This window comes from Panthera tigris, chromosome E2 (genome assembly GCF_018350195.1).
Source record: "Panthera tigris isolate Pti1 chromosome E2, P.tigris_Pti1_mat1.1, whole genome shotgun sequence".
Taxonomy (NCBI): domain Eukaryota; kingdom Metazoa; phylum Chordata; class Mammalia; order Carnivora; family Felidae; genus Panthera; species Panthera tigris.
The window spans coordinates 32,140,199-32,167,061 of NC_056674.1; the positions used below are offsets into that span (position 1 = coordinate 32,140,199).

At 46.0% G+C, this 26,863-nt stretch overlaps 1 long non-coding RNA gene across 1 annotated transcript; it reads left to right on the forward strand.

The window, feature by feature from the left end:
• The first annotated feature begins 591 nt into the window (after nt 1-591).
• On the forward strand, nt 592-14,652 carry LOC122234343. Its single transcript, XR_006212114.1, has 3 exons — nt 592-947; nt 13,313-13,444; nt 14,407-14,652. It is a non-coding gene; the product is annotated as an uncharacterized LOC122234343 (long non-coding RNA).
• Nucleotides 14,653-26,863: the final 12,211 nt, after the last annotated feature.

Here is a 26,863-nt window from a genome sequence, read left to right on the forward strand (position 1 = left end):
AGGGGGGGGAGGGGCTTGAAAATGAAATCAGACGTGTTAAATAATTATTCCAGCATTTTAGCACGAACGGTGATTGCCCTGCTCTGCGTCAGCCGAGAAGACCCTTGCCCGCAACGTGCGCCACACGGAAATTGCTCTCCTCCCAAGCTAGGAGCACGGACAAGGTTCCTCAGCTCGTGCCTGAGGTTGGGGACAGCCACCAGCTGGCTCCCCGGCCTCACAGTCCCACCTGCTCTCTGAGAGCGAACCCCAAACCCCGCTACCGTGAACCGGGCCGCACGCCTACCGGAGGAAAGATCCTTCCTCGCGCTGGAGGGGGGTGGGGGGGTGGAGTTCAAGGGCAGCCAGGTGCTGTCCTGCTCAGGGCGGAGCAACCACGCTCCCCAAACGGGTCGGCCCCTTAGGCAAGGCGCTGATAATGATCAAATGATAAGAGTAACAGTCTCCACGTATCGAGAGCTTACTGCACGGAAGCTGAATTGGGAGGCACCGTCTCGTCGTCGAACCCTCCCAGAAATCCATCGCGGTTGTGATGATTTATTATCGTCGTTTGACGTCTGAGAAACTCGAAGCGCCGAAAGGTCAAGTGACTTGCCTGCAGCCCAACAGCCAGCCTGGCGGCCGGGCGCAAGCAAGGTGGATGCCAGGCTGAGCTCGGGCTCTGACCTCTCCTGGGTGCCCGGATCTGTAGGGCAGACTTCCCCCAGGAGGGGCGGCGGGCACAGCGCTGGGCCCACCCACACGAGAGCGCTTTGCTTCTTGCAAAACAGCAAGTTGCGCACGTCAACCGTTGGCATCAGGACAGCAATCAAAATCAAGACCTTTTGGAGCCCGTCTTCTTGTACCCAGAGGGAAACTGAGGCCTGGACCCAGGCTTAATTCCCGTCTGGCTTCTGAGCCATTGCCATGAGTCAGAAGCCAAAAGTTTCTTTTCGTTCCTTCTTGTGGTAGGTAGCGGTGTCCCATCTAAAACGGCTGTTGGTCGACTGTTTGGTGTTTGCTATTTAATATCTCACAGGCTAATGTCTTCGTGACTTTTTACTTATTTTTATTATTATTATTATTTTTAATGTTTAATTAGTTTTGAGAGACAGAGAGTGCGTGGGGGAGGGGCAGACAGAGAGGGAGACGCAGAATCTGAAGCGGGTTCCAGCCCTGAGCTGTCAGCACAGAGCCTGACCCCGGGCTCCAACTCAGGAACCGCCAGATCATGACCCGAGCTGAAGTCCGACGCTTAACCAACTGAGCCACCCAGGCGTCCCTCCTCGTGACTTTTTCAATCACGTAAATAGGGAAGCACAAGTGAGAAATGCAGTGACTCCGGGTGGTTCCTCCCTTGAGTTGCCGCTGTTTGTATTAAACACAACCCCATACGTGGAAGGGTTCTGGAAGGTTCAAAAGGCCTTCTAGAGCTGAAAGATGATTCGGAGAAAGCATGTATTAGGCTGGGTGTTCAGCGCTGAACAATGAAACCTATTTCCTTCCGAAACTGCCAGCGGACATTCTGGAACACCGATGTCGGTAATCTACCTTTTGGTTTTAAATCGGTCAGAAGGGCCCTCGCTCGGGCCCTCTCGCCGGGAGCAGTGACGGGCTGGTCCCCTTTCCCCCAGGGCTCCCTCTGCCGCCTCTCCCTCCCGACAGGCAGGAGGGGTCCCGCCAGGTGGCCTCCAGGACCGGGGCCATTGCACCCACCTTCCCTTCCTTCTGGGCTGCCCGCGTTGTTCCCTTTTAATGCCATTGATTCATTTCCCTCTTGTTTTGAACAGGCGAACAGGACACATTTGCTGCCACCAGCAGGTGTCAGTAGTTCATACGGCTCAATTTGTCTGCCCCAAACCCACGGTAGGGCTGATCTCGCAAGGCTCGCGTCTCGAGTTTCCATTTCAAAGTATTATGCTGCGATCTTGGCATTAAAGATTCATAGGTTGAATTAAAGATTCATTTTGGGGGGGGGAGGTTGCATTATTATCAGGCAAATCACGTTCCTTTCATTTTAAACATACCGGCTATTACGATTTCATCTTTTTTTTTTTTTACTAAAAGCTCAATTACATCAATATCACTCGAGACCCTCCAAAAACTATGCTAAAAGCCAGGCTTCTCAGCGGCCAAACGCCTATTGCCCTTTAAGGATTAACTTTGCTAAGAAGGAATCCCATCCCTCCAATGCAGAGTTATCTCCCTAATAAAAAAAACCGGAGCGAGTTACGCCTCCGCTTGAGACCTCGGCTGATGAAGCTTGAACTTCTTCCTCCGTCTTACCAAGCCTTCCCCAGACCAGGCCCGGCCTGCTGTGCCTCCTGTTCCCCTCCACACCAGGCCCGGGGCCTTGCCAGAGCGGGCCCTGCTGCTACAAAGGAACCTTCTTCTTCCTGCTGCTTTCGTTCAAGACCTAGGCTCAGTGACACCCCGATGGCCCTCGTCTTGGGCCTGTCTCTGTGTCTCGATGAGCCGGTTTACCTGGGCGTATCATACAATATCTCTATGCGCCTCCCTCCCCCAAAGATAGGGGTTGAGGATTATTTCTATTTGTAACCCCAGGGATCAGCCCTAATACAGGGCTTCTAATACAGGGTGTGATCGCATGAAGTGCTCAAGAAATAATCCCAATGGTCCCAGCCTCTGGTTGGTACCAGAGCTCCTGAAGTTCATGTTTGTTGGTCTGATCTAATGCGATTTAAAAGAAAAAAAATTTAGGTTTCTTTGTTCTGAAAAAAGAGAGCGAGAGAGCGGGGGAGGGGCAGGGAGGGAGGGAGAGTGAATCCCAAGCAGGTTCCGCACCGTCCTCGCGGAGCCCGATGCAGGATTCAAACTCACGAACCGTGGGATTCTGTGAGATTACGACCTGAGCTGAAATCAAGAGCTGGACGCTTAACCGACCGAGCCACCCAGGCGCCCCTGATCTAATTTTAAGAGTTTAGATGGGAGACAGTGATCCCATTTACATTTGACCAAGAAAGTGCCTGCCTTACAAAGCGTCTGGCCCAACACCTTGTCTTGCAGGGGGGCCTGACAGGCCAGGTGTGGAAGCCCAATCATGGGGGCCACAGATGCCAGTCATATTTTCGAAACTGAATGATGCCAGCAGTAAAAATGCTTTGATCTCCATCTGTCGGATTCTTGTAGCTACTTCTTGGTCAATACTGAGCTTAGAGAGGAAGGGTCTCAATGAGCCACTGCGGAAAGCCTGACGGGTCGTCTGTATTCTTTTAGCTCAGAATTGGATGATGGGCCCCTGGACCACAGCAGGACCCCATGGAAAACTTTCTTTCTTCAGCGGACGTTTCTGACTTAAGGAGTCTGCCCCATTCGCTCTCATCTGGGGTCTCCATTTCCTGTTCCGGAAGGGAACCCCGAGTCCCGCATCAGCACTGGAGGCGTGAGATTTACACCAAAACGCGAATGATAACCACCGCAGCAACAACCCACACCGGAATGAAAGATCATCTTGGCGGACCACCAGCTACACTCTATCCCACTGTTCATCCTACTCACTTTGAAATAGCAAAGTTTCACTGAACGGAAATAGATACCCAAGGATCACTCACAGAGAGCTGAATCTAAATTTTTTCTTAAAAAAACAAAAACAAAAACAAATTGAAACAAAAACAAATCGTCAAAATACTTTTTTAGAAAAAAAATTTTTAATGTTCATTTAATTTTGAGGGAGACAGAGCACGAGCCGGGGAGGGGCAGAGAGAGAGGGAGACACAGAATCCGAAGCAGGTTCCGGGCTCTGAGCTGTCAGCACGGAGCCCGACGCGGGGCTCAAACTCACGGACCACGAGATCGTGACCTGAGCCGAAGTTGGACGCTTAACCGACTGAGCCGCGCAGACGCCCCTCGAAATACTTTCTGAATCGAACTGATGTTTCATTCTGTTCCAGCGTTGGGTACACATCAGGTGATACTGTTTTCCAAGCACAGAAAAATATTCAGCAAATTTCCCTATGTTCATTGCTTCCCTTTCTACCCTTTAATTCCCTTGAATTAAATCACATTCCCTCTTGGTCACCACCTTTCACAGTTCTGTTTCATCTTTGACAATATATATGCATGAATGACCACAAAAGGTAGCCCAAAGATTTTTATCTAAGTCGGTATAATATTTCATGTTTTCTCAAAGACGAAATTTTGAAATTCGTGGCCGGGGCACCTATGATGACAGAATATCCTCTTCTTAAGGAGCTTGAAAGAATTTGTGAAGGATGATCTTTTAATAGATTTCAAGTCGATGAAACGTGTCGCTTTGCCATCCACGGAGTTAGCCTGTGGGGCTTCTAGTTCTGACTTGCACACTGTTCCATCCTGATAGGGGAGCACTGGTTCAACAAGAGGGTTGGGAAACCATATGCCCGTTCAGCAACTTGTTCATTTGCTCATTCATTCATTCAACAAATATTCAGTGAGTCCTTCCACGATAGGCCCAGAGCGGATCCCAGGGAATTAGTAGTAAATAAATCATAGCCCTCTGTGGGGTTCACAGAGATTAGTAGAGGAAAGAAACAGCCGTGGATAAATCGCCCCAGGACGAGGGCCACAGAGAGCCAGCAAGGAACTCGAAGCTCCTTACTCTTTTGGTTCATGGTAGTGACCATTTATTTATCCGGGGATGAAACACCTATTGCCTGAGGATTCGAGTGCCGGGACATAAGTTTCTTGAACTCTCTATAGCTGTACTCTGTCAAGCAGGGAGTACTTCTAAATCCACCCAGGCCCTCTCACCAGCACGAGCTACGCTCACGAGCTACGCTCGAAAGTTAAACTTTTTATCTTCTATGAATGGTCTCGCGTGGGTCTAACACACACAGCTGACATTTTTAAAAAGCAGTAATGTGAAATCTAATAGGTAAAAATTCTAGCCATAAAAAGATGTAAAACATATTGAAATAATAGCTTAATTTTTCTTTCAGCGAGACAAACTAAATTTAAAACAAAATCGGTCATGTTCGGCTCCCAAAACTTATAGCAGAAACATGAATGTAAAATTATAGGTTATTTTTTTTTTAAAGTACTAAGAACAAGTTCCTCCCTCACTTTTCAAAGATGAAAGAAGGAAGACTTATTGAACTTTGGTGAAATAAAGATTTAAGCATTCATTCTGCCTGAGGGACTGTACTTAGTCATCATGCCTCAAATTCTGACAACTAGAGACACTCCTTTGAATTAAAACATTGTCATCAGAAGATTCCTATACTCTACATATTAACCTCAGAGGCAAGAAGCTTATTATAACATATTAGTATCTTGTGATAAAATATTATCGCTTAATTTGTAAAAAAAATCAGCTAACCACAACCTTGGAAAGCCTTCAGCAGAAATACAAAAGAACAGGGTTCAGGAAGAGTATATTTAACTAACGATGAATCTCCATGGCTTTTCATGTCATTTTGAGAATACTATTTCTTATTGATTTGTGAGAACTCATTATATATGTTAGTGAAAATCTGCTGGCTTTGCCCCTTCACATTCCTTCTCCTTTCTTCTGGTAAGAGAATCACTCTGCATTATGAAAAATGCATTCCGGATATGTTGTATGGTGCTGACTTACCCCTCTCCCTGCCACAAGGGTAGCATATGACCCAGGCCTGGCCAGAGACATGGATGGATAAACCACTAGAACCCAAGAACAAAAGAGAAAGTAACCCTAAACCAGCCACAGGCTACTTCAGTGATGGCCATGTGACCCCATCTGGGCCAAAATCCTTCCAAAAGCTTTTCTCCTAGAGCTTCAGAGAAGCAGCTCTCTTGCCCGGGAGACCATTAAACTGGTAGGAGGCACTGAGGTACAGGTAAGCAACATGGCTTCCTTAAGAAGAGAGCTGCAGGGCACCAGCCCTGGACTTTACTGTTACAGAAGCTAGAAAATTCCCTTGTATGCTTTAGCAGTATTTGAATTGGACCACTGTCACCTCAGGTAAAAACAGTCTTACAAGTAATCACACATTGAAGACAATTGCCATTTTGTCTGTCACGTAGGTGGCAAGGGCTTTTGCCCAATGTTTGTCTTTTAATTTTAAGGTTTCTGTCCTATAGAAGTTTTTCATTTTTAAGGAGTTAATCCTTTCCCTCTTTAGTGTCTAGTTTTGCTGATATACCTCAAAACTCCTCCTCAAAAGCCTTCTCTAATCAAAGTTAACAAAATGACCTATTTTTCTAGGACTTTCATGGTGTCGTTTTTATATGTAACCTTTAATCTGCCTTCACTTTCTTGTACTGTCGGGCGTGCATTTTGTAAATTTTGTTTACAGATGGTCAGTTGTCCCCAAATTGTTCGGTGAACAGTCCAGTCTTTTTCCAATTATTCCAAGGCTACCTTTTCTTTGTCTCAATCCATATTCGTGCTTGGTTTTGGTCTTGGCTCTCAGTTGCGTTCATCTGGACCTCCCTCATCCTGCATCTGTTCTGTACCAACTTTAATTGGTTAATTTTTATACCTGGTAGAAGAAAGTTTATTTTCATCATTCTTTTCCTGGCTATTCTTGCATATTTATATTTCCGGAGCACTTTTAGAATCAGTTTTCTTTCTGGGGAGCCTGGGGGGGCTCAGTCGGTTGGGCATCCGACTCTGGCTCAGGTCATGATCTCACAATTTGTGAGTTCGAGCCCCGCGTCGGGCTCTGTGCTGACCGCTCAGAGCCTGGAGCCTGTTTCAGATTCTGGGTCTCCCTCTCTCTCTGCCCCTCCCCTGCTCATGTGTGTGCGCGCTCTCTCTCTCTCGCTCTCTCTCTCTCTCAAAAATAAATAAATTTTTAAAAAAAGAATCATTTTTCTTTTAAGTTTCATAGGGGGCAGCTGGGTGGCTCAGTCGGTTGAGTGTTCAACTCTTGATTTCAGATCAGGTCACGATCTTTTATGGTTCGTGGGATCGAGCCCCAGGCTCCGTGCTGGCACCACGGAGCCTGCTTGGGATTCTCTCTCCCTCTCTCTCTGCCCCTCCCTCTCTCTCTCTCACAAATAAATAAACAAACAAACAAATAAATAAATAAGCTTTAAAAAAACAAAACCAAAAACCTTACTGGGGTTTCCTTTGGAACCAGGTATGTGTATGAATTTGGAGAGAAGTGATATTTTCATAAGACTGAGTCCACTCATGCAAAGATAAAGTGCCCTCTTGAGTTATTAAGGTTGTTTCTATGCTCCTCAGTAGAGTTTAATAACTTTCCTTACATGGGTTCTGGGCAGTTTGCGTTTTTGTTAAATTTTTAAATTATGATTGTTTAAACCATCATATTTTCTAAAGAGTGTTTACTATTATATCGGCACAGAATCGTAGATCTAATTCCAGAATATTTTTGCAATACTCTGGAAAAAAAGAAACCATGTATCTGTCAGTAGCCACTCCCCATTCCCCTCTCCTCCCACCCCCTGGCAAATACTAATCTACTTCCTGTCTCTATAGATTGGCCTATTGTGGTCATTTCATGTAAAGGGAATCATGTGATATGTGGCATTTGTGTCTGGCTTTCAGTTAACATAATGTTTTCAGGGTTTATCCATATCGTTGCCTGTGTCAGTACTTTCTTTGTATGGCAATAATATTTCATTGTATGGTTATACCTTGTTGTTTGCCCACTCATCAGTTGATGGATATTCGAGTTGTTTTTGCTTTTATAAATAATCCTGCTATGAACCCTTATGTACAAGTTTTTGTGTAAACATATTTTCCCTTGTCACGTGTGTATATCTTGTACCATAGGCTAGTTTTACCTGATATAAAAGTTGGTATAAATGGAATCATACTTCTGCTGTCTGACTTCTTTTGTTCAGTACGTTTCTGAGATTTGTTCACATAGATCTTTCCCTCTTATTGTTCGGTACTATTTCCCTTTTTTAAGTTTATTTATTTATTTTAAGTAATCTCTACACCCAACATAGGGCTCAAACTCACAACCCTGAGATCAAGAGGAGAATGCTTCTCAGACTGAGCCAGCCAGGTCCCTCTGGGTAGTATTTCATTCTATGAATATATCAGTTTGTTTACCCAGTCTCCAGCGGATGGACGTTTGGGTTGTTCTCATTTGGGGCTCTTATAAATAAAGCTGCTCTGAACACACCTCTATACATCTTTTTATGAACCAAAGTTTTCATGAACTTTAAGTATAGAGCTAGGACTTGAATTACTCAACCCAGAACAGGTGTATGGTTAGCTCTACAAGAAAATTCCAGAGTTTTCCAAGTGGTTGTACCGTACTAAATTCTCACCAGTGATGTATTCAAATTCTGGTCACTCCACATTCTCATTAACATTTGGTATTACCAGTCTTTTAAGATTTTGGTTACTCTGTTGGGGATGTAGTGGTATCTCACTATGGTTTTAATTACTATTTTTCTGATGACTGATGATGTAGAATGTTTTTTCGTATGCTTATTGGCCATTTGTACCTTTTCTATTGTGATTTGTCTGTTCAAGTCTTTTGCACATTTTAAAAGTTGCATTGTCTTGTTAGTAAGGAATTGTAAAAGTCCTTTATATAGTCTAGGTATAAGTTCTATGCCACATATATTTTTTGTAAATGTTTTCTTCCAGCCTGTACTTTGTTTATTCATGTCCTTGATGGTGGGATTTGATGAGTAAAAATTTTTAACTTTTGATGAAATATTACGTATTGTTGCTTTAAATTTTATGGTTATTCCTTGCAGTATCTTTTCCAAGAAGTCTTTACCCCAAGGTCATGAAAATTTTCTCCTATATTCTCTCCTAGAGACTTGATAGTTTTGGCTTTTATAATTAGGTCTGTGATTCATCTCGAATTAATTTTTGTATATGGTGTGAGATAAGGGTCAAAGCTCATTTGTCCCCACGAGATATCCAGCTCTTCCAATGGCAATTGTTAAATGTTTTCCTTTATTGATTATTTTGGTGCTGTTGTCAAAAACCAGTTGACTGTGTCACTGTGGGTTTATTTCTGGAATCTCTATTGTGTTTAATTAATCAGCCTATTCTTACACTAAATCCCACACTACATTTGTTACTGTACCTCTTCGTAAGTCTTAGAAGTAAGCTGTATGAGTTTTCCAAACTTGTTCTTATTTTTGAGGTTGTTGTAACCATTTCCATTTCCACTTGAGTTTTATAATCTGTTTGCCAATCTAGACCAAAAGACTGTTGGGATTTTTATCGTGGTTCATTTAATTTAGAGATCAGTCTGGGGAGAAGTGACATCTTAACAATATCGAGTGCTCAGATCCATAGACATTACATCTCTCCATTTATGTAAGTTCAGTTTTCTCCGCAATATTTTATAGTTTTCAGTACGGTGGTCTTACACATTTTTATTAAATGTATTTTTAAGCGTATATTTTTTATGACATTGTAAAAATTTTTACTTTATTTTCCAAATTTTTGCTACTAGTATCTGACAATACAATTAAGTTTTATACATTTACCCTGTATCCTAGCACCTTGCTAAATGTGTTTATTTTGGCCCTTGGTTTTGTAGCTACTTTAGGATTTGCTGTGTGCATAATCAGGATGTCTGTGAATAAGAACAGATTTACTATTTACTTACTCCTTTTTGATCTATATATTTTTTATTTCTGTTTCCTGCCTTAATTGTACCGGCTAAAATCTCCAACACACTGTTGTACAGATGTGGAATAGTGCATTTTTATCTTGTACCCAGTCCTCAGGGGAAAGTGTTTAGCCTTTCACTATTAAAGTGATAGGATTCTCAAGGATGCCTTTATCAGATCGAGAAAGCCTTCCTTTATTCCTAGTTTCTAAGAGTGTTTTTGTCTTTTTCAAAATCATAAAATGCTCCCGGAAAAGCACAAGTCTTACGTCACAAGGGAAGAGATGTCCCTGTTCTTGACCAGGCTGAAGCAGGAAAGGAGGTTAGTCGTAAATGGGAGGAGAGATTTTTTGCTCTTTCTAAGGCCAGGAAAGGTTGAGTCTGGAGTAAGAGGAAAGAGCATGCTCAGAGATTACAGGGATGGGGACAAACTGGCTTAGCCAAGCTGAGGTAGGCTAATGGCCAAGATGAGGCCCGAAGTGAGGTCAAGTCAGGGCTGTGGGTTGAAGAGACACCTGTGGTGAGCACCTGGGTGGGTCAGTCAGTTGAGTGTCCGTCTCTTAATTTCAGCTCGGGTCATGATCCCCGGGTCGTGGGATCGAGCCCCCCATTGGGCTCCGTCCTGAGTGTGTGGAACCTGCTTTGGACGCCCTCTCTATCTTCCTGGGCTCCTCAGGCCCCAGTCTAAAATAAACTTTTTAAAAAAGGGTTTTTTTAAAGAGACACCTGTAGTATTAATAGGGTGAACATTCATCCTTGTGTGCCTGGGAATGTCCTGCTTTTAAAACTGAAAATTCATGGGAAATCCCTGAGTCCTGGCCAAACTGGGGATGCTTGGTCGACCTAGGTATTAGTCGTATGTTACCCTTTGTGTCGAGCCCCCAAGACTTCAGTAAAGACCGGACTGGAAGTCCCAGCTCTGTCTTAGCTGTGCTTTGGAGAATAGGGTGGGGGCATACGTCCATGAGTGAGGAGAACTTCTCTGGTGAGAGGCAGCCAGCCGAGACTCTGCGTATTAACCAGGACCTGTTAGTAGAACATGGAAACGGTCTTTGGGGATCCCAGTAGAAAGATCGGGAAGGCGACAGGGACAGCATGGAGCCTGGACTTCCCGCGGGCGCTTAGAGCATTATGTGTTTGATCACTAAAGAGAAGTCCTGACCTTGAACAGGTGAACTTGGGGACATCCGTGTTACATACAGTTCGAGATATCTTCCTGTCTTGTGTGGAAAAACACATGCCAACCTCAGAGTTGATTGGCCATTCCTTTCTTTGTTGCCAAATATACAAGGGACACTTTTCTTTCCCCACATCAGGTGTCCCGATGTAGAATTGCCTATGTGTCACCATCTTCTCCATGGGAAGAGTGAGACAATTGTCTTTTTTTTTTTTAATGTTTATTTATTTTTTAGGGAGAGAGAGAGACAAACAGACAGAGCATGAGTGGGGGAGGGGCAGAGAGAGAGGGAGACACAGAATCCGAAGCAGGCTCCAGGCTCAGAGCTTGTCGGCACAGAGCCTGATGCGGGGCTCGAACCCACGAACCGTGAGATCATGACCTGAGCCGCAGTCGGACGCTCAACCGGCTGAGCCACCCAGGCACCCCCTGTTAGACAGTTGTCTTAAACCCTGGCTGTACTGCTTTCTGGTTTTAGAACCTTAGAAAAATCTCTGGAGTCTTGGCAGCATCACTTTCCCTATGTCCTCCAGTCTTTTAGAATTAGGAGAATTAAATGAGTCAAGTTATAAGAGCAGAGCCACGTTATGAAATCTGTGGGCCCTTGGCACTCCGCCTTCATGGGCCCCCTCCTCCATAAAAATTGCCAAAAAGACAACTACAACCCAGACGGGATTCATTATTATGTTCATTATCATCATATTATTTGTTTCATCTTATTTTATGAATTGGTTCATATGTTAGCAGATTATATTATTATCACACTTATTATTGTCCTCTGGCTTGAAAAGAAATGAAACTCACACATTCCTGCGCGCTCCGCAGCTCATGAGGCAGCCCTGTCGCCCAGGGCGGACGCAGGATGAGCCCGTAGTCCGCGCTCCCGGACTTTTCCGCTCTTTCTCTCCCATCGCACGTCGATAAAGAAGATCTTTCAAAACCTTCGAGCGGCAAATTGCAATCCGAGAAATGAAGCAAAGAGAAAATGCTCCCCGAGCCTGTGGATATCTGTAACAGCAGGTTTCACTTATAGTGAATATCACTTTACTGCTTTTAACAAACTTCAAAGAAAATGTTGTAAGGCCATTCATTCTCCATGTCTGTTTTACATCAGTCACAATTAGATCCTAGCTCCACTTCTCTCCCCTTGTTATACCTCATAAATTGTGTAACTAGAATGTATGTGTAGTATATGGATTACATTAGGAATTGTCAGAAGCAGCCCTGATAATAAGCATCTGTACTCGCCCCCGCTTCTGGTGGATCGGAATGGCTCTGGAGGGACGGGAACACACAGCACCCGCGACAAGGGGGCGGGGGGGGGGGGGGGTGGAAATCCCAAGCTCAGGGAAAGGGACCCTCCGTTCTTAAGAGTCCCCCTGGAGAACCCTGGAGCTGCCACCGTGGTGTTGAAACCACAGCGCCGCACTTCTATGAAAACCGTGTTCGTTTACCGGTTGCATGGCCGAGCAAACATGAGAACAAAAGGCAGATGTCCAATGCACTTGAAATCTTGCTTGCGGCTCATGGGAGGAAGTGTGGGTGTCCGGGGCAGGGCGGTTGAGCCCCCGCCCCCCCCCCCCAGAGATGTCACCGGGGCAGGACTTTCGGTAAGCGATGAAACCTCCCAGGGATTCCCACCTTGGTTCTTCTCTGCCCCTTTTACTCCAGGCAAAGACCCTTCTCTTCGCCTTGTAAAGAACCAAGAGATGACTCATCAGTTGTTTCTGTTTGAAAGAGGCAGTAAAAAAAAAAAAAAAAGAAAGAAAGAAAGAAAGAAAAAGAAAGGAAAAAAAGGTATATGGCCAAATAATACAGAGTCCCTGTTCGAAATGAAAGAGCTTTAATATATTTATATTTATCACTCTGGTTGCATTTATAAGATCATTGAAATTCAAGACTGTCTCGTTTTGCTAGCAACGGGAGAGAGAGAACTGCTTCCCACATGTGGCTTTTCCTGATAACCCAAGCTTTGTATCCTTTGAAGCTCCAACACTTGTTAAAGTAGAATCTTTTTTCTTTTCTTTTCTTTCTTTCTTTCTTTTTTTTTTTTTTTTTTGGATAAAAATTTCCTAAATGTCACACGTGTTTTGCAGCCTTTTGGAGCAGACTTTCCTGAAACATAATTGAGTCTTTGTTGAGGGTCAGCCCGTGTTCTGCTAACTCGTGGAGAGGGTCAGTGCTGCGGGCACTCTGGCATTACACGGGCTGGGCTCACGGGACACTCTGCTGCTGTCACCAGATGAAACCTGGGGTGGTTGCAAATCCCTGAGCACAGCCCCGTCCCCATCTGCAGCGATGGGACAGAGTCTGTGGGCTCCGAGGGATGCTGGGAGCGTTAAGGGAGCTGCTGTGTACTTAAAGTGTTCCCTATGATGCTTGGGAGATAGTAAGCATTTTTTTAAGGGTAGTCAAGAAAAAGCATGGATAATAACATAAAGAAAATGAATAAGCAAAATAAAAATGTCATGAAAACTATAATACACCAGAAAAGCGTCTCTACGATACAGGCATGACGTCAAAGGCTTTTTGTGAACACAATTCATTCCACTGATCCTAGGCGGTCCCAGGGTTCCTTAGCCTCTGTTCAGGATTTCCCTAACTTTTCTTTGTACAGTCTGACCATTCTCCCTGCTCCCTGGGCTCAGTGCTGACTTCAGGTGATGTCTCCTCTAGCGTCTTGCTTCTAACATCCGGCGAGAACGGCAGCCACATCAGGTTGGACAGAAGAATTTTTGAGCCAGAGCAGGTGAGTTCTGAGGCACGGTTTTCAATAGTTTTTTCTCAGGTAGAGGTGGAAACGTGTGACCTTTCATGCATTGTATTAGTCAGGATGGGCTAGGTTTTGCTACAGGAACAGACGACTTTAAATTTTTTTTTTTTAACGTTTATTTATTTTTGAGACAGAGAGAGACAGAGCGTGAACAGGGGAGGGGCAGACAGAGAGGGAGACACCGAATCTGAAACAGGCTCCAGGCTCCGAGCTGTCAGCACAGAGCCCGACGCAGGGCTCGAACTCACGGACCGCGAGATCATGACCTGAGCCGAAGTCGGACGCTTAACCGACCGAGCCACCCAGGCGCCCCAGGAACAGACAACTTTAGAGCCTCCAAGGGCCTGACACAACAAAAGTTTGTTTCTTATTCATTTGATGCGTTCAGCTATTTTCCCTTTTATAACACATGACACGATTAAGACCGAAACTACTTAAGTCACTTGTCCACAGCCATAAAGATAGTAATAACATGGTTAAACTGATATTCAGAACAGGTCTGCCTGGCACCAAAGTCCCGTGTTCTTAACCAACATTTTCTGAATCTCAAATATACTCTAGTTCACTGAGGTTGATAAAAGAACCCTGAAATGAGGGACTTATATGATTGTTTCGTCTGTGCAATTTATCTACTAAAGAATGGTCAAATTTTCCTTTGTTCCCTTTTCTCTTCCCCATTGTCTTTCCACCAGAGGGACTGCTTTCAATTCAGCGAACACATTATGAGCATTTACTATGTGCTTAGCTGTGGAACATTCCATAAGGGATTCCAGGGCAGGGAATAACCACCATAGTTCTTGACCTCTGATAAATCTTCTATAATCTTTTAAGGGAGATTACTGAATAAAAGAAAACAATGATAGAGGAGAGATAAAATATAAGACAGTTATATACATATAAGGGAGTTAACAGAATATCATTTGCATTATGTGCCACAGATAATTCGATTTGCTGTTGTCAACACTGGGGGATACGAAGAAGGGGCTTTAAGGATTGGCAGGACTTGGATCATACACCCTAAAGAAGAGGATGGATGAAAAAGGAGGAGGTTGGCCCGATGCAAAGGGAAAATGTGTGCTGGGAGGGGAGCTAAACTGGCTGGGGAAAATAAAGGCATCTATCTCATGGGGGACCTTGAATATCAGGGGAAAATCTGCATCCTGTCCCATAGGCAAAGGAATAAAAGCAGATACAAAGCATGTGCCATTTCTTTCTTTTTCCATAGAGAAAAATAGAGAGTTTTAAAAATAGAGAACACGAGATGCCTGGGTGGCTCAGTCAGCTGAGCATCCAACTCTTGGTTTCAGCTCAGGTCATGATCTCATGGTTCGTGGGTTCAAGCCCCGCGTTGGGCTCTGTGCTGACTGTGCAGAGCCTGCTTGGGATTCTCTCTCCCTCTCTGCCCCTCCACTGCTCATACTCTCTCTCTCTCTCTCAAAATAAATAAATAAACTTAAAAAATATATATAGACCATGTCAGATAATGTTTGTCCTCCCACCCTGGCTCTTCCTGATTGTAATCATTACTTCTCTCACCCAAGAAAAAGCTACTCTGTCATGATTTGGTGGGTAACAGTCCAGTTTCCATGTTGACATTTTTCTTCTATTGATGTACAAGTTATGCATTAGATTTCCATCTTTTATTATTATCCCTACCTTAACAGTAACACCTAAATTAAACTCTGGAATTAATCAATAACACCTCTTTTTGAATAATATGTGCTTTACCTCTGATCTGTTCTCCCATCATCCACGGTTTTATGACTTAGAAATTTATTTCTACCTTAGTTTTAAATATTCATAGAGGAGACTTTTTTCAAGATTTTATTTTATTTTATTATTTTTTTTTTAACGTTTATTTATTTTTGAGACAGAGGGAGACAGAGCATGAACAGGGGAGGGTCGGAGAGACAGGGAGACACAGAATCTGAAACAGACTCCAGGCTCTGAGCGGTCAGCACAGAGCCCGACTCGAACTCACGGACCGCGAGATCATGACCTGAGCTGAAGTCGGACGCTCAACCGACTGAGCCACCCAGGCGCCCCAAGATTTGATTTTATTTTAATTTTTAAGTGGCTTCACGCCCAGTGTGGAGCCCGATGCAGGGCTTGAACTCAGGATCCTGAAATAAAGACCCTGAGATCAAGACCTGAGCGGAGATCAAGAGTTGGATGTTTAACTGACTGAGCCACCCGGGCTCTGCCCCTTTAAGATTCATCATGATCTCAAGGTCATGATATCAAGCCCCATGTGGAGACCCACATGGGACTCCACATTGGGCTCTGCATTGAGCATGGAGCCTGCTTAAGATTCTCTCTTTCCCTCTCCCTCTGTCCCTCCCCTGCTCAAGCTCTCGTTCAAAAAAAAAAAAATTAAAAAATGTTTTTCAATGTTTATTTATTTTGGAGAAGAGAGAGAGAGAGAGTGCATGAGCAGAGGAGAGGCTGAGAGAGGGGGAGACACAGAATCCGAAGCAGGGTCCAGGCTCCAAGCTGTCAGCACAGAGCCTGATGGGGGGCTCGAACCCACAAACTGTGAGATCATGATCTGAGCCAAAGTCAGATGCCTAACCGACTGAGCCACCCAGGCGCCCCCAAAACAATTTATTTTTAAGTAATCTCTACACCCAACACAGGGCTTGAATTTACAATCTGGAGATCAGGAGTCACATGCTCTACTGACTGAGCCAACCAGGAGCCCCATAAAGGAGACATTTTAAACTATGTTACTGAAGGTTTATTTAGCTTTGCTAAAACATTTATCACTTTCTTAAATACTGCATTTTACTTCTTTTCCTTTTGTGCCAAAGTGAATCTTCACATACTACTTGACAAAGTATTATTTGCCAAAATAGTCTTTCAATGCCTGAAGCTGACTTTGTTTTACTTTCACTCTGGAATGATAGTGCCTCTGTCAGCATTTAAGTGCGTTTTTTTCCCGAGCATCTATCCTTGCATTTATAACACAATAGCTATGTTCTGCCCTGCTTTCGAGAAGTATGCTCTTCGTAGTAGGTAATGTGTTCTTTTTCTTTCTGTTAGTTTTTGAGGCTGATATTCTGCAGTTCAGCTACTATGTTTTAAAATGGGCTTATTTCTAATCGTACAGCATGGCACCTGGTATACTTTTTAATTTGAAGATTCATGTCTTAGATAATGGAAATTCTTAACTATTATCTTTTTGCCTTTTACTCTATTTTTTTTTCCATTTGGAGCTCTTAAGAAACATGTAGACCCTTCTTATGTAATCAATTTTCATATTTTCCATCTCTATCTTTTGGTTATATTCTGAGTGATTTCCTCTGATCTGTCTTCCAGTTTGCTTATTCTCCCATCAGCCACATCTACTTATAGGCCTATTAGGTTTTCATCCTAATGACTTTTTTTTTTTCTCACTTTTAGAATTTTCCTCCCAAATCTGACCACTTTCAAATAGTTTTATTCTTGGTTTGTGTTAATATTCCTTTTCTCATGTCTTGGAATGTTTTACAATATTCATTTTAAAACCTTTTCAGGGCCGCCTGCATGGCTCAGTAGGTTAAGTGTCCAGCTCTCACAGTCTGTGAGATCGAGCCCTGTGTCTGGCTCTGTGCTGACAGTGCAGCATCTGCTTGGGATTCTCTCTCTCTCTCTCTCTCTCTCTCAAAATAAATAAATAAACTAAAAATAAATAAATAAAGTCTTTTCAGATTGTTGTTCTATTCTAGTTCTGGAGATGCAAATTTCCCCATTTGCCCCCTCTCCTGTGGTTGGCTTCCTTCTGTGGTTTCTTGTCTTTCTATTCTCTCTGTAAACTCTTCCTTATGGAGATAAGAGAGAAAGGGGAGTCTGTGGAAGTTACATGTGCTCTCGAGCATCCCTGTGTGGTGTTTTTACATTTACCAATTGTGGACGAGATTTTAGGAAAAATTCTTAGCTTGAGGTATCTGAGTAATGGTACCAGGCCTTACACTATTTGTGGCACAAATCTCCCTTTCTTTTGAGTGATTCCTATTACTCGCATGGCCTTGGAAAATTACAAGCTTCCCGCTCTTCCCCTTAGACTAGTGGATGATTTCTTTAGTCCTTGACTCAGAGGTTACTAGATAAGCTTCTCAGGACCTCTGGCTTTAGGCAGGCAGCCTGGTTCCTGCTTCTGGCACTCATGGGGCTCAGACCTACATGGTCCCACTCACAGAGCTTCAAACTTCATCTGCTAAGGCCTCTCTGTCCTTCCGATTCACATAGGAGCCTTTTCGTTTCACCTCCCTCTTATCACTGCAGCTGAGTATCCTGTCTGTGTCCGACACCTGTGGATTCTCTTTTCTTGGTTTTGAGTTTGCAACTGTGTTAACAATTGGGGAGGGGGGCACATGTTCACCAACAAATTTATGTATGTGTGAGTTTTGTCCTTGTTGTTTGCTTCTTTTATTTATTCGTTCGTTCATCCATCCATTTATTTTTTGCATCAGCTCAGGTTGGCCCTGTTGAACTGCAGCCATGGAGAGAGGATCTCAAAAGAAAACGCACAGGCCTCGGCGACTGGTTACGTGAGATAGACCTAGTGTGCGTTCCCACTCCCCCCCGCCCCCCCAAAAGGGGATTCTGAGATGAAGACTTGAGAGCGGGGATTCTGATGTAAAGACTCGAGAGCTGGTCTTCAGTATGGGAAGTGAAGGGAACAGCAGTAGGAAAGAGGAAGACAGGAGGAAGTGAGACAAGGAAAGGAAAGTGGCCGAGAAAGGGTGTTATCAAGCCAGTTATCATTCTGGCAACCGGAACTTAACCCTCCTGGAGACACTCTGGATGTTCGATTCTTCTACCCAGAGGGTGAGGAAGCTGAGGTGTTTGTACGAACCACTGTTGTCACTGGTTGAGGAACGCTTCCAACATGAAATCCACCCACATTCCCAGCCTGCCACATGCATGGTTTTAGTTATATGTTGATGAGCCGTAAAGGATCCCCAAACTTAGTGGCTTAATAACACATATTTATTATCTCAAATTGTTTGTGAAGCCTGGGGATTTTGAAATGGCCTCGCCGGTTGATTCCGGCTCGGGTTTCCTCTTGAGGTTGCAGTGAAGAAATCAGCCGGACTTGAGTTATCTGAAGACTTGGCTGACGTGAGAGGATCTAAGATAACTCCCTCACACGGCCGGCCAGTCAGTGCTGGCTTTTGGCTGGAGGCCTCAATTCCTCTCCACACAGACCTTTCCGCTGGATGACTCAAGGGCCCTCACGACAAAGCGCACAGCTTACCCCCAAAGTGAGTGATCAAAGACAGAGCATGGCCACAGTGCCTTTTATGGCCTAGTTGAAAAAATCACATTGTCATTTCCACCACATTCCATCTGATAGAAGCGAGTCAGGTCGTGAAGTCTGGCCCACATTCAAGAGGAGACGAGGGAGGAGTGTGAAAGAATCTGCAAACATATTTTTCAGCCATCACAGCCAGCAAAGCGGGCTTTGGCAGCCAGAGCCAGCCCTCAGGCAAAGAAATGCAGGTGCTTCTGGAAGTCAGGCAGGCTGAAACCGGTTAAGAGCAGAGGGAAATGGGTTGGGCAGCAATAGCGCCCTCTACAGGAAGAAGTAAAGATGAGACCAAACTATTTTCAAGGCATGAGGAAATTGACATGGTTGATGGGAAGTCAGAAAGTGACATTGCAAAGGGCACGGAGTTGGACAGCCGTGAAGATTTGGAACATTTTAAGGACCAGTCTGCTGCAACCACTAAAGAGGGAAAAAATTTTTTGCCGACTAGATTCTGATTCCCCAGTGACTGTAGGATGTATCCCAGTTTCAGAGACGCGAATATGAAAAAAAAAAAAAGACATCTTAGCGTCAACAAATACAGTAGTTGCACAAAGAGTTTCAGAGCTTTTCAGATACAATTGTTGCAAAAAGAAACACCGCTAACTTTTACCTTCCATTTTATAGAGATACCATCAAATACAAAGCACAGTCAGTAGTGTGCTATAGAGTTGTAGGTTTGGGTCCTTACGGGGCCATATCTCAAAATTGGAACAAGTCACATTCTAATCTGTCGGACCCTCGACCTTCACATCTGCAAAATGGGGATGAAGTGCTGCTTTGACTCTCTTACAGATAAATTAATAATGAATTCAAAGTCATTTTAAAATTAAATTGGGGGGGGGGGCGGGGGTGCCCCTGGGTGGCTCAGTCAGTTAAGGGTCCAACTCTTGATTTTTGGCTCAGGGCATGATCTCGCCGGGCGCGAGTCCGAGCCCCAGGATGGGTTCCACACTAACAGTGCGGAGCCTGCTGGGGATCCTCTCTCCCTCCCTCTCTCTCTCTCCGCCTCTCCCCACCTTCTCTCTCAACGTAAACAAGCGAACTTCAAAAAAAATCATACTAAATGAAAATGTCGTCAAGGAGTGAGGTGCGGATGCATGTGGCGAACACACAGAAGCAGCCAGAAGACACCCGGGTAGCACGAGAGAGAAGGAACGCTTTTCTCTTTGGCGGCTCAAGGAACAAGAAGTTGCCAACTCCTTATCCTGCTGGTCAAACCGGAATGATCCCCGCATTTTATTTATTTATTTAAAAAAAAATTTTTTTTAACGTTTATTTATTTTTGAGACAGAGAGAGACAGAGCATGAACGGCGGAGGGTCAGAGAGAGGGAGACACAGAATCCGCAGGCTCCAAGCTCTGAGCTGTCAGCACAGAGCCCGACGCGGGGCTCGAACCCACAAACCACGAGATCATGACCTGAGCCGAAGCTGGCCGCTCAACCGACTGAGCCACCCAGGCGCCCCGATCCCCGCATTTTAAAAGAACCGTCCCGGGCTGGAGACAAAATGAGAAAAAGTGAGAGGTGGCGGTCACCAACGGGGGTGTCGTCCTCCCCAGGCAGTGTCCGCGCGTAAATGAACCGAAGAAATCAAAAGCCCGTCGGGTCGGGTGCCGGCTGGGGCAATAAACCCAGGCTTGGGAGAGCCGCTGAGCTCACCGGCGGGAGGCAGCAAACCTGGTTATTGTTCACACATGGCCACCTCCTGACGGCGTCTGCCCGAGCCAACCCAGAGACGGAGCTTGGGGCTTTCGGCCAGAAAGACCCAGGCTTCCGCTTGGGGAGCAGAACCTTCCCCGTGCAAAGAAATGACACACACCTGAGCAGGTCTGATATATATTCCTTTCTGCAGAGGGCAGTGGAATACATTCCTGGGCCATTCATCATGTTGCTAAAATTAGATCCTGCTTAGAAGGAATGATATATTACTGATTACATAATAAAGATAGCTATATTTCTCATGAGAAACAGAAGGGAGAGAGATATTTAGGCGGAGGGCAAATATATCCTTGATATGAAAAATGGATTCATTAAGTATTTAATCTTTATACCATTCTTGTGAAATAAATGCACACATACATCACACGTGTTTTAAAGTGACTTGATAATTAATATTGTTACACTTGAGAAAACTCCTGGCTCTCCGTCGAGAAAGTCACGTCAGGAGTCAGAGAATACAGGCCCAGGCCGGCCCTCCACCGACGTCTGAAGGAAGCAGCTTGGCCGCCCGTTAAAAGCCAAGTGAACCCCTCCGTGTGCCCGGGGCGGGTGGGGGGGGGGGTGAGTTGTGGATTTGTGTTGCGATTTCATCGTATTTTTTTTTTTTTTTTTTTTGGTGAGGCCCAGGGGGGGGCGTCACAGGGGTCTTCCTGAAGCCGACGCTAAGGGCCGCAGACACGGCAGCTGAGTCAGCCTTCATTTTCCCCTTTCCACAAATAAACCCGTTCCTTCTCTGTCTCGTGCCATTGCCCTCCTCCTCGATCCCGGGAACAAAGGGCAGCCCTCACGTTTCTTGAAACCCGTAGCCGCGGAGAAGGCCTTTGCAGATACCCCGGTGGTGATACGCCAACGTCAAACAAACATGAGGGTGTTTGATTGGAGTTTAAACAAACACACGGATTGGTAGCACCTCAGGTGTCAAAGATCAGTAAAAACAAATCTGGGTGGAATGAAAGAGGAACATAATTCTAAGAATAATAGCTTTGAACAAGGAGATGGACGATTATCTCAGAGGGATGACGGTTAGGAGAGAAACTCCGAAGAGCGTGGAAGGGGTTAGAGGCTCGCTACTTGGATGTGTATGCTTGGGGACGCGAACACAGATTTGGAAGTCAGGCGGGCTTGGGTTCTGGTCCCTGCTCTGACGTCCACCAGCTGCAGGCTTTTTAGGCAAGCGGCCGAGCCTGTTTTGAACTCTCCTCCCTCCGTGACCCAAACTAAAACTCCTCCGGCCGCACCGTTCTAAAGGCTGGCCGCACGCACGGCATCCGGCCTGGTGCGGCGAAGACGTCGCCGTGGGCTCGCTTTCGCGCTCCGTCTCCTGGCCTCCACCCACTTGGATGAGCACAGAAAGGTGAGGCCGGAAACCCGTGCCCCCTCTCCGTGATGAAAACACTGTTTTTTGTACTTTACCAGGCCAGGGGTCAACGTTAAAGTTCTAGAGCACTTACAAGGGCACCTTCCCGGGGAAAGTCGTCAAAGTAGTCAGGATAAGCCAGGATCTGCTGCAACCAACATCCCCCCCCGCCGCCGACCCCCAATGTTCTGTGGCCTCACACAGTGAAAGTTCACATCTCTTTCATGCTGTCTGTCCAGTGGGGGTCAGCAGGTGGCTGGTGGCTGAGCTCTCTGTAGTCGCTCAGCACCCATCTTTCAGTGAGACCATCTCGACACGAGGCTGATGGTTCATCGTCAGCAATGAAATAGAGCAGTGGCTCCTAATTGCTTCTGCAAGGAAGCCACGCACGACGCTTCGCCTCGCCTTCCGAGGGGTCGGGGAAGTGCAATCCGCCCGGACGCCTGGAGGAGAGGAAATTCAGAAAGCTGCGGCCCATGCGCCGGAAGCAAAGGGTTGACCTCAGGGCTCTTGGCACAACTGGGTCTACGCAGCCCTCGGTAACCCCAGCTGTGGCTGTGGGAGCCCTGGCTCTCAAGCTTCCCTGGGAGAAGGCCGTTTTGCAGCCTGGACCTACTCGTCCCGGGCCGGATCTGACCCAAGCCCATTCTCTCCTCCGGTTAGTGTCTGTGAGCGGCAGGCTGAGGTTTCCGGGCGATCTGTCTGAACAGTTCCCACACCTCTCTCAAGCCACGTTGAGTTGCCGCGCTTTGGACGCTTCGAGGCAATGTGATCAAAAGTTATTTTGTCACACCGGATTGCCATCCGGGATCAAAGTAAATCTGCCGCGTTGCTGACGTTCGTGCAATGCTTGGATGTTCGCTTCCTTCCAGAAATGCTCCATCAGTATCTCCTCTGTTGGCTTCCCCCCCCCCCCCCACCCCCGTGGTTGGCTGATTGCATTCATGGTCCCCGTTCTTCACACGTCCCTTTGCTGCGTGACCTTGTGGAGGAAGCCAACACATTTCTCCGTGAATTCAAAGGTCTCGTTCAGGGGCCCATGTTCAAGGAAACTGACCTGCCAAGGGAGATGTGGCAGCAGCCGGGGGTATCAGACTCCACTATGGTTCCGGGTGGTTCAACCCGGTGGACGCAGGATCCCAGCGGGCGGCTTAGGACCCAGGGAACTGGCCCTGACTGCATGAGGAGGTGGGGGCAGTGAAGCCAACAGTGGTCGGGCACAGAGAAGCAGGCTGAGGCTTGGGCTGAGGGGCCCGGAGGACAGCTGAAGAACAATCGAGAAACGGAAGGCGAAGACCCAGGGAGGGTGTGGCCGCAGCACCAGCGGGCTCCTTGGACGCGGTGTTGAAGATGGCGGGACTGGCTCCAGAAACCACGGACAGGTGGACACGGGGATCCTGAGCTGAGTGAGAATCGGGCACCCGTACCCGGCGGCCCGGGCTGACAACTGTTTGTGGTTCACTTTTCCGCAGGAGCAGATACGAGCAGCCTGCTGACCCAGTGCTTCTCATCCCCTTGCTGCAAATCGGGAAAAAATACTGGTGCCTGAGCTCCACCCACCCCCCCCACCCCAGATCTGAGTTTTATTGGTCCTGGTTGGTAGGATATATATTATAACGTTATTAATAATGTGCAGCCTGAGCTGAGAACCACTTAACCAGTCTGTCTGTCCCCCAGCCCCCCTCAGCAGCACAGGTCTCTGCCCTGGCCTCTCTTTTCTTTTTTAAAGTTTATTTATTTATTTTGGCGGGCAGGGCGGGGAGGACAAGTCAGGGAGAGTTAGAGAGAGAGGAGAGAGAGGATCCGATACGGGGGCTCGAACCCACAAACCATGAGATCATGACCTGAGCTGAAATCAAGAGTCAGACGTTTAACCAACTGAGCCAGCCAGGCGCCCCTGCCCTGGTCTTTCTTTATAAATTTCTTCTTCTTTTTTTTTTTAATGTTTATTTATTTTAGAGAGAAAGACAGAGCACGAGCTGGGAGGGGCAGAGACAGAGGGAGACACAGAATCCCAAGCAGGCTCCAGGCTCCGAGCTGTCAGCACAGAGCCCGACGCGGGGCTAGAACTCACGAACCGTGAGATCCTGACCTGAGCCCAAGTCGGACGCTCAAGCGACTGAGCCACCCAGGTGCCCCTGGAATTCTAGGGTTCTTAACACCGAGTACTATCTGCTAAAGAGCAAATAAAAGAGATAGGCCTCAGACAGGGAGTTCTTTGAGATCTGGGCTTGGGACAGGCTTGGAGAGAGCGCCCCTGGATTTCGGGCTTGAAGAAACTGAAGGCGGCAGTTATCTGACCATGGGGGTGGGGGAGGGGAGGGGAGAGTTCCAGGCAGAAGGGACTGAAAGAAGGGTGTAGCGTGACCACTCCGGGTGATGCATACTGGAGACATTTCTTCATCCAACGTGGCGAAATCCCTGACCACCTGAAGGGGGGGGGGGGGGGACAGTGAATATCACAAAATAGATGAGGAGTAGGAGTTCAATCTCTTTTTAAAGCACCATGAGCAAGCACAGTTGGGGTTACAGACACAATTCTGGGGTAGGATGCTGTTTTGCATAACATTTATTAAAAAAACAAAAACAAAAACAAAACAAAAACAAAACAAAAAAACAAAAAAACGGAGCCGGGCACGGCCCTAGTCAGTTTTCCCTGTGAGTGATACAAAATCATCTTTTATTAATCTTATTTAAAGTTTGTTACCGTTGTACATGATCTCAGTAGACCAAGTGGAGAACACATTATACAAATCAAAGGAATAAATGAATATGAAAGAAAAGACAATTATATGCCCAAATAAAAAGTTCTGCCCATTCCGTTACACTCCAAAGCGTTTTGTAAATGTAAATATGGCACATAAATATTAAATAAATATATTAATATAACCTTCCTCCGGGTTTCTTAAAATAAGAATCTCCGTGGGCACAGTGTTATCATTTCATATTTAAAAGTTCTCTCAGGCCTCTGTTTTCCAGCCTCTAGCGGTTCCCCCCCGGGAAGCCACTATCTCAGCAGAGACCACGAGGGTGAGGGCTGAAAGCGTTCGATTGGGAGTGCAGGGAACTAGATGCAAGTCTCGACTGTTCCATTTCATAGCAGTGTGCCCTTGGACAAAGTAGGTCCTAAGCCCTCGCGTCGAAAGGTGCAAAGTGTTACCATTTCTTCCCGATTATTACGATGGAATAATTATCAGCTTGTGGTTGGAGTACAATGAGTTCCATGAGTACAATGGAATAAGGTAGAAGAATGGCACGGTGTGGTCTCATCAGAGGGCAGGGACGTGTGCAAGGATCACAGAAGACAGGCTCAGGGTAGACTGTGCCACGGTGGCTGGCCTCACACCGGAAGACTTGGCACGGTCATCGTGGCTCTTCATGGCTTTCTCAGCCAACCCTCTCTTAAGAACCCAGAAGGGAGAAGATCAGCCTGTTCCCAGCCAGTTGTATGTACAGCCTAGCCAGCTTGGCTTCCCGTTCTTCATTAAGGAATTTGATCACGACCTTAAGAATGGTTTCTGGAGAGAAGGCCTGTCACCTGGAAACCCAGAAGATGCCACCAATCCACGTAAATAGGAAACCAGCTGGACAGAGACGATTTACTTTGGAGAACTGTAAAGATTCATGTTATTCGTGATGGTGAAAGACATTCCACTTCAGGCATATTTCCTGTGCTGCTCCAGGGGTATCGGCATATCTTCCCTCTTTTCCATTCAAAACAAAGACGGTTAGTGCATCAATTTGAAACAATAAGATCTGCGGCTCCTGGGTGGCTCCATCGCTAAAGCGTCTGACTCGTGATTTCGGCTCAGGTCATGATCTCACGCTTCCTGAGATCGAGCCCCACGTCAGGCTCTGTGTTGCAGGCACAGAGCCTACTTGGGATTCTCTCTCTCCCTTTCCCTTTGCCTCTCTCTCTCTCAAGAAAGAAAGAAAGAAAGAAAGAAAGAGTAGAATTTATTCTAGGTAACAACTTGGAATATAAATTGAGGATGAAAAGGATACCACGATAAGGAATCATCCACAAAGACCTCCTCTGCCGGTGAGGTTACGCCTTCTGGAGTTTCACCGTTCTCTGTCCTGAGGTTCATTCTGCTTAGCGGACCTCCCATGACACAACTGATTAAAATAACCACAGTCTCACGCTTCCTGCTTTACCCAAAGGAGGGGGATGTTTCCTTGCCGACGTCATCAAAGATCTGGCGCATCCAGACTAAAAAAAAAACAAAACTTCGTTCCGTGTTGGATCAAAAAGAAAATGAGGTTTAAAACTCAGGCTGCTGCTACCCCTTACCAGACGCCTTTATAAACACAAGTCCTTAAGGGCGTTTGCGAGCACACTTCATAATCAACATAGATGGATTCTCTAGAACGAAGAGCCTGCTGGATTTTCATGGGAAAAAAGTAACAAACCCAGAGGGAGGACATGGGTTCAAGTCCGAGGTCAGTCACTGAGCCGCCGACGGCCTTGGGCCTGGTCGCTTCACTTCTCAGGACGGATGTACTCACCTATAAAATGGGAGCGGTGACATTCAGATCGGGCTCCTCGAAGCGTTGTGGTGGAAATTACAACAGATGGGGTGTGCGGAGTGCTGTGAAAACTGTAGGAACTGTTGTGCAAATGGTATTGTTATTGCCAGTTTCTAAAGAATTATTGAACACCATATCCTCAGACCGCATCAGCAAGCTGACACCTGACAAATGAGAACTCATTACTGTGTCATATCCCATTGTCTGTGGCTGTTTTCATCCTCAGCGGATAGGGTGGGCCCATGGTGCCCTGTCGGCATAAATCCTTGGTAGAGGGCATTTCTCTAAACGCGGAAAGGATTTCTAGTTCCCGTCCTGTCCCGTATCTTCCCACGTACCCCTAGAGCCAGCTAAAGGCCACTCAAAACACCTAAAGCAAGAAAAGAGACACACAGGAAGGATGTAGGCACCTCTGTTTCAGGTCTCTCCATTTTTGTCAAGATTCTCTAGAGACCCAAAAGGCCACTGCCTCAACTCCCGAAATCTCCGTGTCACA